Here is a 14,942-nt window from a genome sequence, read left to right as displayed (position 1 = left end):
ACTACATAAACAGAAATTACTTATATAGCTATTACTACTACTACTAATACTGCAATGGGCCATACCGAAAGCAGCCATAAAGTTCATAAAGAAATCAAAGACACAAAAAAACACATGTAAAAATACCCTTGACTTAATCAAGGATACTTATCGACTGGGGTCATGTTTCAGAAAAGCGGTTGTTGTGAGACAGACATTTTTGTTTGTTCAAACAAAGCTTGCTCGGTATAAGGATCAGCACTGCATTCAAACCCTGAGACAGCCAAATAATCTGATGTGCATCTGTACACATGGAGACAGAAAAAAGAAAGCTAAGACAAGGATAAGACGAGGCTAAGATAAGCTACGTATGAAAAAGCCTATTCAGAGTGAGTGTAGCTGTAAGTACAAAATGCAGAAAGCTGTTCAAATATCAAATGCTTTTTCAATAAAGTAGCACGTTTATTTCAACAAAGTATCCCAAACAATCACAATAAAAGTCAGTGACAGCAGATACATGAACTCATGAACAGGATGTGACAGTGTGAAACATCCTAAGCATCATAATAACAAATATATTACAAAAAACATGTCTACCTGGTTAATTCAAATGTTATGGCCTGACTGTGAGCATCTTCTTAAACAGGTGACCTTGTGATTACTCACATTCCGCAATCAAACACACACTCACACACAGCTTTCCCTCCGCTATCTCCACATGACGTCAAAACTGACATCATCCATGGTACGTCAGTGGAGCTACTTACCCATTCCCCCCCACCCCAAAATCCCACTATCACCACATCACAGCCACCACATTGAAAGGCACCCCTATTACTGACCAAAGTACTACTTAATGTCTATGATATAAAAATTGGATTTTATTGTGGTCTGATCTGAATCAAAATCTGCCTTTTTGCCAGATGGATTCTGGCCAACTCCTATAACCAAACAGCATCACAGCTCGACTTGGCCCTCATTTAATCCTTTTGAAGTCCTTCCAGTCAAGATGAGGTCAGTCTGCAGGGTCTGAAGAACAGCGTTTGGTACTGCAAACGTTCACTCAACAAATTCTCTTTTACCCCAAATTTACTTTTGAACCAAACTAGATTTTGTTTTGCACGACACACTTGGCAACCACAAAACAGCAAAGAGCTAAAAAACAGAAAGATGAACAAAGACGGAAGGTGAGGAACTTGACTTTGAGTTCTGTCTGAGCACACAAAGGGATACAGTAGTGGAGGGTTAAAGCTTATCAACCTTCCCTCAGTGGGGCTGTGCCATGCTCAAGGACACGACTGATCATTCCCTTGACGCGACTGAAGATTGAATTCAGCGAACTTTTGGTTACAACTATTCACTTTTTCCCTGACCTAAATTCTACCACAAAAATGTATTCTACATTAATAGATTGTAAGAAATTAATGTTCCGTGATAGATTTTAAAGCACCTTACGTGGATACTTGAGTCGTAAATTTAAGGTTTAAAGTCAATAAGATGCATTGTTATTTTTTATGTCCCCTCCCTGCTCCCCTGGTTATAACAATAGTAAACAGAGCGCCAACAGAGCAATAGAAGGTTGCTTCTGTGTCTATTTTTAGTGCCCCACCAGATATAGCAGTGCCTGATAAATGAAAGATGGCTATTATGTAATCGATGCTGAATGAAAGGCCCAATTCACAGAATCAGAGAGAAAGCGACATACACCAAGATGAGGAGGAGGAGGTGATCTGGAAGGCTGTATCCAGCACAGTGATATTCTTCAGCATCTCAAATCTGATTGGTGCAACGTGGCAGAGAGGGGCAGGGCTACAGCAGGGCTTACCTCAATTATAACACCCCCGCCGCACCACCATACACACCTCACCCAAACCCCACCCCACCCTCCCCCTGGCTCAATGTAGTCGGCCGTGACGAGGCTCTGTCAGAGGAGACCAGTGATGTCAGAAGCTATAAATAGATCTGCCTGGCAGGAAAGAGGGGAGCTGGGAGACTTGTGACGGAGCTTACGTAGGTACCCCTACAGGCAGGCTGCAGATGATTTCTCCCTCCTCATGAATACATGTATGAAGGATATTCTATTTTAAATTTTTGACTGGTTGATACTAGTTGACTCCATGTAGAAATACAGTGTTTGCCCCTCTGCTCTTATACTCTAAATTTTCTTTTTTATCTTTTATTCAGCTGAATCTCTGAGTGAGCAGATAGCATATTGCTCAAGGACACTTTGACAGTGTCCAAGGCCACTGCCAAGATTGAACACGATCAAATCGTCTCTACTGGTACCAAGTTATGTCCTTCATTGAATTACATGACAAAGCAGGAGCAGTAATTATTGTCAGTTGTGAATTTAAACAGTCTCTCAGATACAAAGCCAGTATATATTTTTGTTGATCTGTCATGGCCTTCATTTTTACACCCTCTCTAGTAAAATTTGATCGGTGTGGAAAATACTATATAGACCATCATGGGGAACTAAATCTTTCCACTAAAACCCAAACTTGAGCTTTTTACAACAAGCTGACCCACCACCTCTATTCACTTGGATCCATTAACGCTTTAATGAAGGATTAACCTACAAATATATTATCAATGAATGAAAACAATGAAATACATTTTTTTTCAGTATTCATCATATCAGAGGTGTATGACTTTGACTGCATGATACTGATATTTGTTTGAACATTAATTCAATATATGGGATTATTCCTGCTCTTTAAAGCTGTAACAATTGATTCATCTGAAGATGACTGCACAGCAGATTACTAAACACAAAATACAAAAATGTAAGAAAAGCCGCTAAACCTGCATTTTTTTAATGTTTTTGGTGGCAGAAGATTTTCACACATTCAGAACATTTTACATCTCAGAGACTCATAATCACATTTGAGCTTTCATTCAGCAGCTGCAGTTCAATGGCATTCATTCCCATTCAAAAATAGCGTCAGCCAACAGGAGTCTGATAGGGTGATAGCTCCCACTAGTGACAAAAATATGGTACTACAGCATCTGTGACTAATGCACAGGTCCTGTTCTAACAAATTATTCTTAAATAAAATAAAATTATTTGTATGATACATAAAACAATGCATCTAAACCTCAACTCATTTCCAAACGTGCAGTAAACATGACTCATAAAATCAGGTTTCTACCTTTCTCTAAAAAAGGACTTCCATAACTTCCCATGACCAAGGCTCTGCTCAAATCTAGTCTTCAGTATCCTGATCTGATCTTAATTGTGTCTAGATCTATGTGAGCTCTTTTTTTTTTTATCATTCCTAATGCTATTTTGTTTGTAATTTCCTTTTCCAGTACAGTAGGACTGTAAACCAGCTTGCGCAATAAATATGTAAGGCATCCTTCCTTTAAACAGACAGGCAGCCAGGCGGGCAGGCATGCAGGCAGGCAGGCTGGCGTCTTGTTCAGTTGCAGCATACATAACAAGCTGACCTTGGTCTGTCTCCTGCCTCCAGCATTGTTCTCCATTTCTCTGACGTAAATGACAGCTCCCTTTTCTCTCTTTAAACTCTGTTTTACTAAACTTTTCTCATACACACATCCCTTAACATCTACATCCTAACCTCTGCTTCTTTCCCAGGATGGTTAGTTTGCACCTCATCACCATATCGAACAGGAGGAAACATTTTCCTTGAAACCAAATAAAAAAAGACTGCAGGCTGAAAGTGGTAATTAACAAAGTTTCCATTTCATCATCCCGATGTTAATCGAAAAATGTCACTGTAATAATGCTCCTCCCTGAACAAGCTGTTGAACAAATAACTTTGTTGCTGTCACAGTATTTGAGTTACAGTCACTTTGATGTTGGGCCATGCCCACTGCTATCTTCTTTGAGTTGAGGCAGCCACATTTTTCATCCAACGCTGACCTTAAATCATCCTCATAAAGTCTTTTCTTAGAGTTAGCCTCTGTAACTGCAATAAAAGTTAAAGCCTTAAGATGGGAAATGCCAAGCACGACTAGTTCCAGTTGATGTCCATGCATGCGTGTTTGTGATGGGCTCATGGGAACCAGGGCCGAAGGACTTAAGGAACTTTCTGTTATGTATTTGAGAGTGATAAAGAAAAACAACCGTCAAGGCCAGATGTTATTTGATGGGAGATGACACAGGCCCAGGGTCAAAGGTCAGCCCGCACACATATACACAACTGCTCCCTCCTGTTTTCTTTCCTCGTAGCGTGGGAATTGGCCGAGGGGCCTAAAACATCACACCAGGAAGGAGGCGAGAGGTGAGGAGGAGAGGAGGAAAACAGACCAGGGAACACTTTGTGAATGTGTGTCTGTGTGTGTGTGTGAGACAGAGAGAGACAGAGGAAAAGAATATATAATAGCTTAAATTTACTTGTGATTTTACATAATTAGAAAAACAGCGTAAGTATAGAGCAGTTTGAGAAGAAACTTTTAGAAGGGTGGTGTGCGTGTGGGGGGGGGGTAACGAGGGTTTGTTTGCTTTACACCTCAAGCCTATTGTACATTTGATCTGAAAGAGGCAGAAAAACAACCCGCTTCCCCCTCATCCAGGCCCCTGCCAAACAGATCTTTCCTTTCCTTTCACTGTCAGTGTGTGTGTGTGGTGTTTACAGTGTGTGTGTGTGTGTTGGTCAGCAGGGCAGGACAAGAACAAGCAGCAAAGTCATTTAAGCAAAAAAAGAAAAGATCAGCCCTCATCTGTACAGAACTTCACATAATTACCCTGTAGTTAAATTATTTCCCAAAGAGGTGAAGAAGCTGATTGGTCAAATTTAAAACAGGTCAGGACGTCTCCATTTCTCAAGGGTTAAGACACTGACCATGAATGGCAAAGTCCCTTTTGCAAAGCACTTTCGAAAAATGTTACCAGCTGCTTTACGGTGCTCTACAGCAGCTGATTGGCTGGACAAAAAGTACCCACAATTGGATAAACAAAGACAAGGTAAGCTTAGTTCAGCCTGAATGACAAACCACAATAATACAGGAAATTACCAATGTCCACGAAAGAAGCAGGTAGAATTCCACAAGATAAATGTAAACAAAGGCTATCACACTACTCAGATCCAGCTGTAAACTGTAGAAAATATATAAAAGCTGCTTGTTGTACCACAATGCATTAAAGACAGAATCCACTCGCTGCACTTCTCACCTTGTGTATGCTAATCTTAACAAAAAAAGGAAAGACAGCAAGAGACAACCCAAAAGAAAGTGTTCGGGGCTCATCCTATGACACTGACGCAAAACTTTCACCATGTTGTATTTGCAATCATGGAATTATAAAAAAAACCCCACTGCTCTCTGTTTTGGTACATTTGGTTGCATTTTACCATAGATACCTCTACTTTGGAAAGAAGAAGAGTGAGAATTTCATTATATGCAGAGATCATGAAATTATTTCCACTGTTGTATGCAAACATACTGGATTGAAACTGAGTGCCACACCTCTGCGAAGAGCCAGTTGCTCTTTCAATCCACCTGACCAGCCACCGTTGATCAGTGTCCAAACAGAGGAAAAGCTCTGTGTTCAACATCAACATCTGATCTCAGAGCAGCTCATGTCTCTCTAAATATAGCCAAGGGGAGGGGAAGGTTGCACCAAGTCAAGCCAGCTGCTATGTTTATTAATTTTCTGTGTGACCTCAGACCTACAGGCAGAGGAAGGACTCGTACCTATGAAAACAGTAGACCTCTGTTTGGATTGCTGTCACAAGAGAAAGTTAGAAAGAAAGTGAGAAAAAAATGGCGGGGGGCTAAAAGTTACAGGTCTTGATCCATATCAGAAACTGTGTACAGGTACATAATTATTGTTACATACTGACGATTGTAGAAGTTGCAACTTTTGTGTATCACTATTTTTGTGTGACTACAGTATGTGTGTAACCAGTGCAGTTGTGCAGCTAAATGTTGTAGATAGACCTAAAATGAGTGTTCCTGGTTAAGAAAGAATAACTCCGCTCTTATGGAAAAAATTGCCTGTCATCTAGCTGCATTGTGTTCTGGTCTATTTTATGTTAACTGCAGGTGCAGATGTTGGTCTCTGTGACTACACTATCTGTATGACTGTTGAACACTGGTGCTAAACGGTGAGTCTAAAAATAAGCCCTTGCTCTTAGATTGTGAAGAACACATTTTTTTATGTAGTATTGTTTTATTTTTAGATTATTGTTTAGCGTTTAGTTTAAGTATTATTGTTGATGATTATTGTCAGGGATTATTGTTAGAAATGTTTGGAGGTTCGCCAGAGCTGGCACTGATCATTGTTTGGTCAAAGACACTTACGCAGGGCAGTTTTGGTGTGGTTTGGTTACGCAGGTCCTGGGTGTTTGAAAGACGGTCTGCCAAAGCAACAAACTTACAAAAACAATGGTGGCCTTTTTAGCAGACTGGCCCTTTAAATATGAACTGGTGTAGTGCTGAAGAGGTTACATTTTTGGATTGCAGGTTGATTCATTCGTCCGGATGGGTATTGATCATGGAGTCTATTGTGCAGTGATTATCTCTGTCCGTCCAGCTGGGGAGAAATCCATACAGTGGCTGATCAGCATTAACATCATTAGAAACCGGTTAGGAGGGGAACACACTGGACCACCCAGAACCACACACACACACTTAACACACAGCCAGTGTGTGATTATAGCCGCAGCAGTAGAGATCTAGATTTGGCTCCAGAATCGACCTGAAAATCGATCAACCTTACATCACACTGGTGTGCAACTGGACAGGCTGGTTCAGGGCACGAACGAACACACACGAACACACACACACACACACACACAGTCTTTGCCCAGCAACAGGCCATGCTGAATTCTCCTTTAATCTTGTTCATACAGCACTAATTGGCGCCTTGCGGTATACAGTGATTGAGTCCAGTGGTGAGACAGGAGTGTGCCACTTCCTCCTCTCATTAGGCAAGGGCAACCCAGAAGCAGCCAATCAGATCGCTGATCGGGACAAGATGGAGACAACGGGGGGTCTTTCTCTGCTGTTTTTGTCTTAATTGTTTTGAGGTGGTTACTTCATGTAAAACGAAACATTTCATATTTATTTATATTAACAATATGTAAGAGAAGTTAGATTATTGTTGAACATAATAAAATGCATTGGATAAAAAATGACTAATTAAAGAGTAAAATCTGTTTTGAATGTACTGTACATTTTATTAGCGATGCATCGATATGACACACTGGAACAGTATTTTCCCAGATACCAACCTTACTAAGTGGATCGGGTATCAGCCTTGATGTATTAATCCACATAAAATATAGTGTCCTCCTCAATGTCATTATAAAATTAATCCCAAATTGTTTCTGCTGTCAGTTAAACTCATTCAGTCCGCGTTGGCCGCCAACTCAGATTTTAGTGCCACAGAAAGCCCCGCCTCATGTTTCTTTACATAAAAATGATCCAAATGAGTTCCATGCAGTGAGGCAAACATTTGTCTGGGAAAAAACAGCACTGGTATTAGATCAGTACTTAGTATCACCAGATACCCAAGTTAAGGTATCAGTGTTGGTGCTGGAAGATAAAAGTTGGATTGGTGCATTCCTGCATTTTACATATATTCAAAATTATGCATACATGTTTTTTTATCATAAAAAACCTGACATGAGTATGATAAATACATGACAGTAGACAATATCAGGTGTCATAAATATTCATAGTGTTGATGATAATTGCAAACTTGCAGATACTTGCAAAAGTATTATGTTGTATGTCTATTTAAAAAACCCCTGCAAGAACCAGAGCTTCAACATGAGTGTGAGTCAGAATGTTCTCTCACCATATCAAATTTTTACCTTTTTTTTGACATTACTGCTCATGTCTCATGCATACTGACCATCATACAACTGGTGACAGCATATTTGAAGCACCCCCACGCAGACACACTTCTTGTCATACCTCTTAAGTTGTTTAAAGTTCCCTCCAACCCACACAGCCTTTTCCTACCTGGCATCCCGTTGTGGAGGCAGAGCCCTGAAGTCCCTGAAGGTGATCGAGTTCACCTGTGACAAATTGTGCAGGAGCAGGCTGCATGTGGTTACCTAATTTTCTCATTCGTTTGGATTAAAGAACGTAGAAGTCGATCAACCACACTATTGTCTAATCCTGCAACAAAATAATGGAACAGAGACTCTTTGTGAAAGGTTCATCTGTCCCTGAGTTGATCATCATTCCTGGAGTTACACAGATGCCAGGATAACACTCAGTCCACTATTCTAGCAGTGATATTCTACACAAGTACACACACAGTCACACAAACACAGTCACACTTGTCTGCTGACGTCAGTTGTGGTTTCATGGCTGTCACTGCAATGCTGATCGACTGGCTCTCAGGCCTGCAATTATTCTCGGCCCAACGCTCTGCTAGCTGCAGTTCTGGTTATCCACCAAATAAGAGACTACAACACAAAGGATGCTATGAAACACGCTAAAAAGATACAAGCCGGAAACCAGCTGGCTGAGCTTGTGGACGCAGTGGGATTTTCTGTTGAGGCGTGTTTGTTGTAGGAACGGAGAGGAGTGACTCCAGAGACTCGGAGCAGAGGCGTCCTGTGGTTCAGCGGCTTGAGGCGTCAGCTGTGAATTGGCAATGATTTGGGATCAAGTCCAGTGAAGAGCCACTGTCACGTCAATGTTTCCTGTCAGTCCTTGCCCAGGGCCAAAAATTCTTTGTCACAAACGATTCTAGATTCCTGTAAAATGTATTTGTTGTGAATCACTTAATGTTGTCCAACTAGACTATATTAGCTGAATATATCAGTTATGTATAATATTTTCATCAATCAAAATGGGGGTTGCTGGATCTTTTTAAAGAAAAATGTAAATATAATAAAGAAAACTAGGGGGATGTGTGACTTCATTATGTTATGTTGCGGGGAACACTATAGCACATCTGTGAAATGGCAAGGACCCTGGACAAGAGAGTGAATGAACACCAGACCCAAACCAGTCACGGCATCGACTGGGAGGAGCAGCGACCATCTTTGACCAGAGACAGGACACGATCTCCCCTTAATATGAATTTCCATAATTAGCTCTATAGTTTTGAAGACAACTGAGCAAACCATCCTCTGAGTAGGACTGTGAGATGTGGTTTCAAAACTCAGGTAAAAGCGAGTAAGTGGACCTTGAATTAAGGTTTTTCTTTTCAAACCATCTAATAATTATTTGGCAGGTAAGTATCTTCCCAGCCTTTCGCAGGTGAGGGACAAAGTTCACTTCAAACAATCTTAAACTTTGTCCTCTTACTGTTTCCCGTCTCCACGCACATTGTAAGTAGGGGAAGTTGTCCCAGAAATCCCCTCTCTGCTTCTAGCACACTATATCAGTCAGCCTCATCTCTACACATCATCTCCAAGTACTGAGTGTAAACACTTAAATCAAAGGATACAATCCAACTTATTAAACACTTTTTGGCAGACTATACAGTGCTGTTGAGATTACCCTACTCTGTCACCCTACTGGATCACTGAAGTTGTGCAGCATTCAGTGTGGAGACCATCAGCCACCTTAACCCCAAGATATACACATCACTGTGACAAATATGGAAATGAACCTAAACAGATGGAGCAAGAGTCTGTAGAGGGAGCAATCCATCAACAGTGTCAGTACAGGTGAGTCAAGCTTCACCAACTGCAGAGGCTTAATGAGACCACCGATACTGTCAGCTGATACTCAGAGCTGAGTCATACTAATGATGAGCACGACTTTAGTGCGCTGCCAGAACTAACGTGACTCTTCATTTACATTATGTTGCAACATGCTGGCAGCTTGCAGTGACCTTTGACCTGGCTTAGAGTGAGCTGTGCATCACATCGCGGTGCAATGACACGGGCTGAGGCCCGGAGGGCTGGCTAACCTGCTGTGATAGCACCAAAGGTCAGATCTCATTTCTGAACTGTTGGAAGGGACAGGCTATATGCAGACAGCATGAAAAGTCAGATGAAACCTGCATGTTGGTGACATGCGTTAAATTGATATTTGGCTCAAATGTTTGCCTTAAATTAAATACTGATATGAAATATCAGCCAGTCACTGCTATCCTGATTTGTTTATGTGATGGAGGTTTCTGTCCAGACAAACAGAAAAACAAGCAGCGAATACTGACAGAACATGGTATTTTCTTATTAGTTTATTTGCTTAATTGCTCATAATGTTTAAATAAATTCTACATTTAAAAGCAGAATGTATGCCAGAGTTTCATTTGCTAATAGCAGAAGAGAGTCATTTTCGAATAGTTAAAAAATCTGCTACCCCAAAATTAATTTGAGCAGTGTGATTTTGAGGTTTTGTGGTTTCAGGCTGTGAGAAGGTTATTGTCTCAACAATAGTTTCCCTGCATATCTAAGTGTGAGAAATAGAGCACAATGCATCGCACAGAAAAAGAGCTGCTAAAGTTAGTGCAGTCAGCTACAGTAGCCAGAGTTACAGCTAAAAACCAGGTTTGAAGTGTTAATATAGCCTACTGCTTTTTCCAACTCATCATTTCCTTTCAGTGAAGAACAATGAGTAGGGCTTTATTATGAAGCATCTGCAGAAACTTGCTTTGTTTACGTCAGTTAAGTTTTGACTAAAAGGTTAGTCTAAAACTACAGGGTTTTTTTTGCAGATTTGTCAGTGGATGTGTTTTACACAAATAGACTGGACAAAGGGCTGCAGGCACTTATTTAACTGTGGCCACACCTCAGACCTCCAACACATAATCAGGGTTAGCAAAGCTGTTCCCGAAGCCTTTCTTTTCCTAAAGATAAAGTTTCAAGTTAAGAAAAACATGTATAGCAAAAACTGTCTCAGATCATTGACCCCTTGACAAAAACTGACTCCTCGTTGATAACATCCACAGAGAGGAAACAAGCATGACAACTTAAGAATGAGAGCAAAGATACATTTGAGGTAATAAATGCAAATTTGTCAAACTTGAAGATATTAATCAGCAGCACAAATATTTTCTATCAACAGCTTCAACATGAATACTTACAGAAAACCAACCTTAAAAATGCAATTTGGCTTAACTCTTACAACTACATGACTAAATACTGTTCACCAAACCCCGGACAAAACTGCAAGTTATCATTAAAAAACATCTAACTGTGGTTTGCATGGGAGAACAGTGTGTTCAGTGTTGTTAACTCTTCAAACACTAATCAGATCCTCACTAAAACACAAACTGGTGAGATTCAGTGAAGTACCATGAACTGCGAGGTGTTAAGTGTGTTGTTTCACAAGCAGCCAAGAGCACAAGGCAGCACATACACGCAACATTCATCATGACTGTCACCAACATGCTAAGAGCAAAACCCCTCTGACCTCAGCAACTAAATCCTGTCTGCTACCACTTTCAAGAAATATCACATCAGAGCTTAAATTTATTCTATTCTATTCATCTACACATGGTGACACACCAAAGAATAGCTGTTAATGGAGTCAAAAAACATTATTATATTATTATATTATATTATAAGCACAAGAAACAGTGAATTAACTGCATCACACTGGCAATAAACAGATGGCAGGTGTCCTTGAAATGGAAAAAAATATATATTTTATTGAATTGATCTAATTTATGTTATGTGATTATTTGGAGGGTCATTTACATAAATTAGATAAATTCACTCTATTATTCATTATAGCTTCTTATACAATGGCTGTTGTGTTGCTGATCTTACAGTGCTGTTGAATTAACATCATTATCATTGTTATTATTATTACAAGATTAATTAGCTGTTAGTCCCCATCTCACTGTGTGAGTCAGTGTCTAGTTGACATCAGTAATCCCTGCTGGGAGGTAAAACTTCATGAGTAAGTCAGAGTCGGAATTAAACAACCAAAATCATTGAGCAATTATGACAGGACAGGGAATTGTAGAGCAGGACAGGATAGAATATGACACTATGAGTAACTGTGAAATGACTGAGCTTAAAAGAGATAACTAAATCAGAAAGTGAATAGAAGGGAGGGACTAATGCCATTTCACATGCAGCAAACTCCCACCTCATCATAACCCTAAAAGCAGAAGCTAAATATGTGCATTGATGGACATGAATCTCTATTTGCCAAACTGATTGTAAAACCTCTAACTTTACGAGGTAAAGCAATGACGATGAAAGCGGTATGTTTCCATCTAGGAATTAATGGAAACTACACAGGGTGCTGGGTTACTGGGATTTGGACGATTACAGTGCGCACTCTACTTTTCTCCGCTGCTTTCTGACTGTGTTATTACACACATGTGGTTGATCCATCAGTTCTATAAATATGTCAGACTTGGTGTTCATTAGTAATGTGCCTTTGAAGGTTTTTTATTAGTGGGTTGACATTATAAAGACACTTTGATCCCCCTCCCCGCCCGACAAGGCCGATGTCGTCATGACTTTCTGAAAGGCCAGCTGCAAAATTAGTTATATTTCCTTCTGTGACTCTTAAGGCAGCAGCCATGTTCAGGTATACTCATCTGGTGAGAATGAAATGCGTGTGTGTGCGCGTGTACTGTGTAGTAATGCATGTAATTCTTTCTAATCAGAACTGAAGTTTTTTGACTGATAAAACAGCAGTAAAATGAAAACTATGACCTTTGTTTTATTAATTACATTATAATACGTTGTTTAAAAAAAAACACTTTTCTTCTTTACAAAAGGAACATCTATACTGTCTCAGACTTCTAACTGTGTGTGCACCTAAAAGTTCACAGCAGCTTTGACAGCTTAGACTCATCTGTCCATCCAAAAATGTAGTTTTCAGTACTGCATTCGGCACGGAGGGTTGCCCCTAACACAATCAGCTCAATAAAAAAAAAAGACGCACAGTAAAGATTTGTTACTGCGACATAAACCTGGCTGCAATTCATCTTCAGAAAAGACAAGAAATTTGACAGTTATGTAAATTCATGTCATATATTTTTCTATATGTAATTTTTTTTTAGAGTAAAGCCACTTCAGGATTCTTTGTGTGTCTTTGAATGTGTGTGAATTCTTCTGTGAAGTTTAAGTGTGTGACAAACAAGAAGACATTTATACTGTGGATGAGGACATAGAGTAGTTCACGTGCTGTGTCTCAGTGGTAATAAGTAATAAGTGGTAATAATAAATATTTAAATGTGTTTTTCTACACGTTATGCAGTAATTAATCATGTATAAACTTGACCGCACACACTCAAGACTCAGAGTGTATGACTATTCAGATCTTCCTGTAGAACTTCATCAGTCCATCTGACTCACCATTACACTAATAAAGCAGGACTTAAAAACCAACTCAGGCCATTTGTTCAGTCTGAGCTCAACTCCACTGTCCTGGCATAGATAACACGATAAATGTTATTTTGACATCCTGGATTAAACTATTTAGTTCTGAGAAGTAAAGAAGTAAAGAGCAGAGATTTTGTTCAATCTCTCTTATGCCTGATTTGGACAATTTGGACAAAAGTCTACAAAATCACTTTTCAGATTTAGTGTGAATATATGTATATACTACACACATACACATACATAGAGACTGAAATTTAGCTAGCATCAGTACGAGTACTGAGCCCTGACACAATACACCCCCCTATAGCAATACAAATGAATAAGTACTGTAGTCACAATTACAACCTACTATTGACTAGCCTAAATATGGTAACAATAAAGTCAATGATGAATGCTAAAGATATTGTGAAGGGGGTATCACAAACACCTTAAAATAATAAGTTAAAACGTTATTTGAAATACCATTTTTAATAAATGTTCTTTATAAAAGAATACATAGGTGTAAACCTACCCATCTTATAGAAGTTTTACCATAGGAGATAAAGACTATTAATTATTATAAAAACACACTCACTGTTGAATGCCAGTCTCTATAATAACTTTATATCATTAATATTACAGTAAAGTTAGTGATTTTATCACAAACGTTATGGAAGTGTTGGAAAAATGGCGAAAATGAGCAGTGTTTAGAGTTGTGCAACTACAACATCTGGATCAAAACCACATCTATCCTACCGCCTGCGTTTCTGGACGATGTCGATGGGCCGGTTGACAGCGCATGGCGATCCACAGATATTCCCATTCCTCACTTTGAAGTAGCGATCCTGGACCGAGGGGGCCAGATACACACAGTTAGTGGGTAAACTCATGTTTATGGTTGTTTTTGTCTCCCTTCTGCTTTGTTTTCCACTAATCCTCCTCTTCCTCCTCCCCCAGGGGCTCCACTACTCCCCGGCTGTCGTGCGCTCTCTCCTCTCCCTTCACACCACACCAGGTTTCCATTGACGCGCAGACAGAAAGAGGAAAGCCCTCCTCGGTGTGTTTCAGCATCATGCCACCAGTCAAACAAGTAAAGGGTAAAGAACGGAAGCAGGATCAAAGCAGTGTGGCTTTTAAAGACCCATTTCCTCATCTCCTGTTTCATGCGGTTTGGAGAGCTGAAAACAGAGAGCTAAAGCTGATGGTTTCAAATCCACATTGAGAAGTTCAGAGCTGAGCTCTCTCTCTTCTTGGGAGATACACTCCTCCCTTCCTCCCTCCCTCCGTTTCTCTATGGCTCTCTCTGTCTGTCTCTTCTAGCACATGGAGGCTTAAAAAGACATGAACTATGTGAGTGTGTATGAGCAGTGTGTGTATATGAGTAAACCACAGACTCTACCCCCGGGTCTGTGGTTGTTGTAGTTACATCACAGGTGTGCGTGCAGTGAGTTTGTGCCATGTGTATGTGTGAATACAATGGTGTGAAAACACCAAGTTTCTTATTTTTTGCATGTTTGTCACACTGAAATGTTTCAGATCATCAAATAAATTGAAATATTAGACAAAGATAACATAAGTAAACACAAAATGCAGTTTTTTAATGAAGGTTTTTATTATTAAGGGGGGAAAAAAAATCTACATGGCCTTGTGTGAAAAAGTGATGGCCCCCCAAAAATAAAAAATCAGGAAGGGGGCAAACACTTTTTCACACCACTGTATGTGTGGTAATGTATAGGCACAGTATGGTAAATGTGA

The 14,942-nt window shown here is 39.9% G+C and overlaps 1 protein-coding gene across 3 annotated transcripts in view; it reads right to left on the bottom strand.

The window, feature by feature from the left end:
* Positions 1 to 14,942, bottom strand: part of LOC119900502 (cAMP-specific 3',5'-cyclic phosphodiesterase 4D-like) — a 128,110-nt gene that overhangs the window by 25,915 nt on the left and 87,253 nt on the right. The gene's annotated exons all lie outside the window — the stretch shown is intronic.

Source organism: Micropterus salmoides, unplaced genomic scaffold (assembly GCF_014851395.1).
Source record: "Micropterus salmoides isolate LMB-PRFRI ecotype aquatic unplaced genomic scaffold, ASM1485139v1 Ms_hic_scaffold_13, whole genome shotgun sequence".
Lineage (NCBI taxonomy): Eukaryota > Metazoa > Chordata > Actinopteri > Centrarchiformes > Centrarchidae > Micropterus > Micropterus salmoides.
This window is presented reverse-complemented; position numbering and strand designations above follow the sequence as displayed.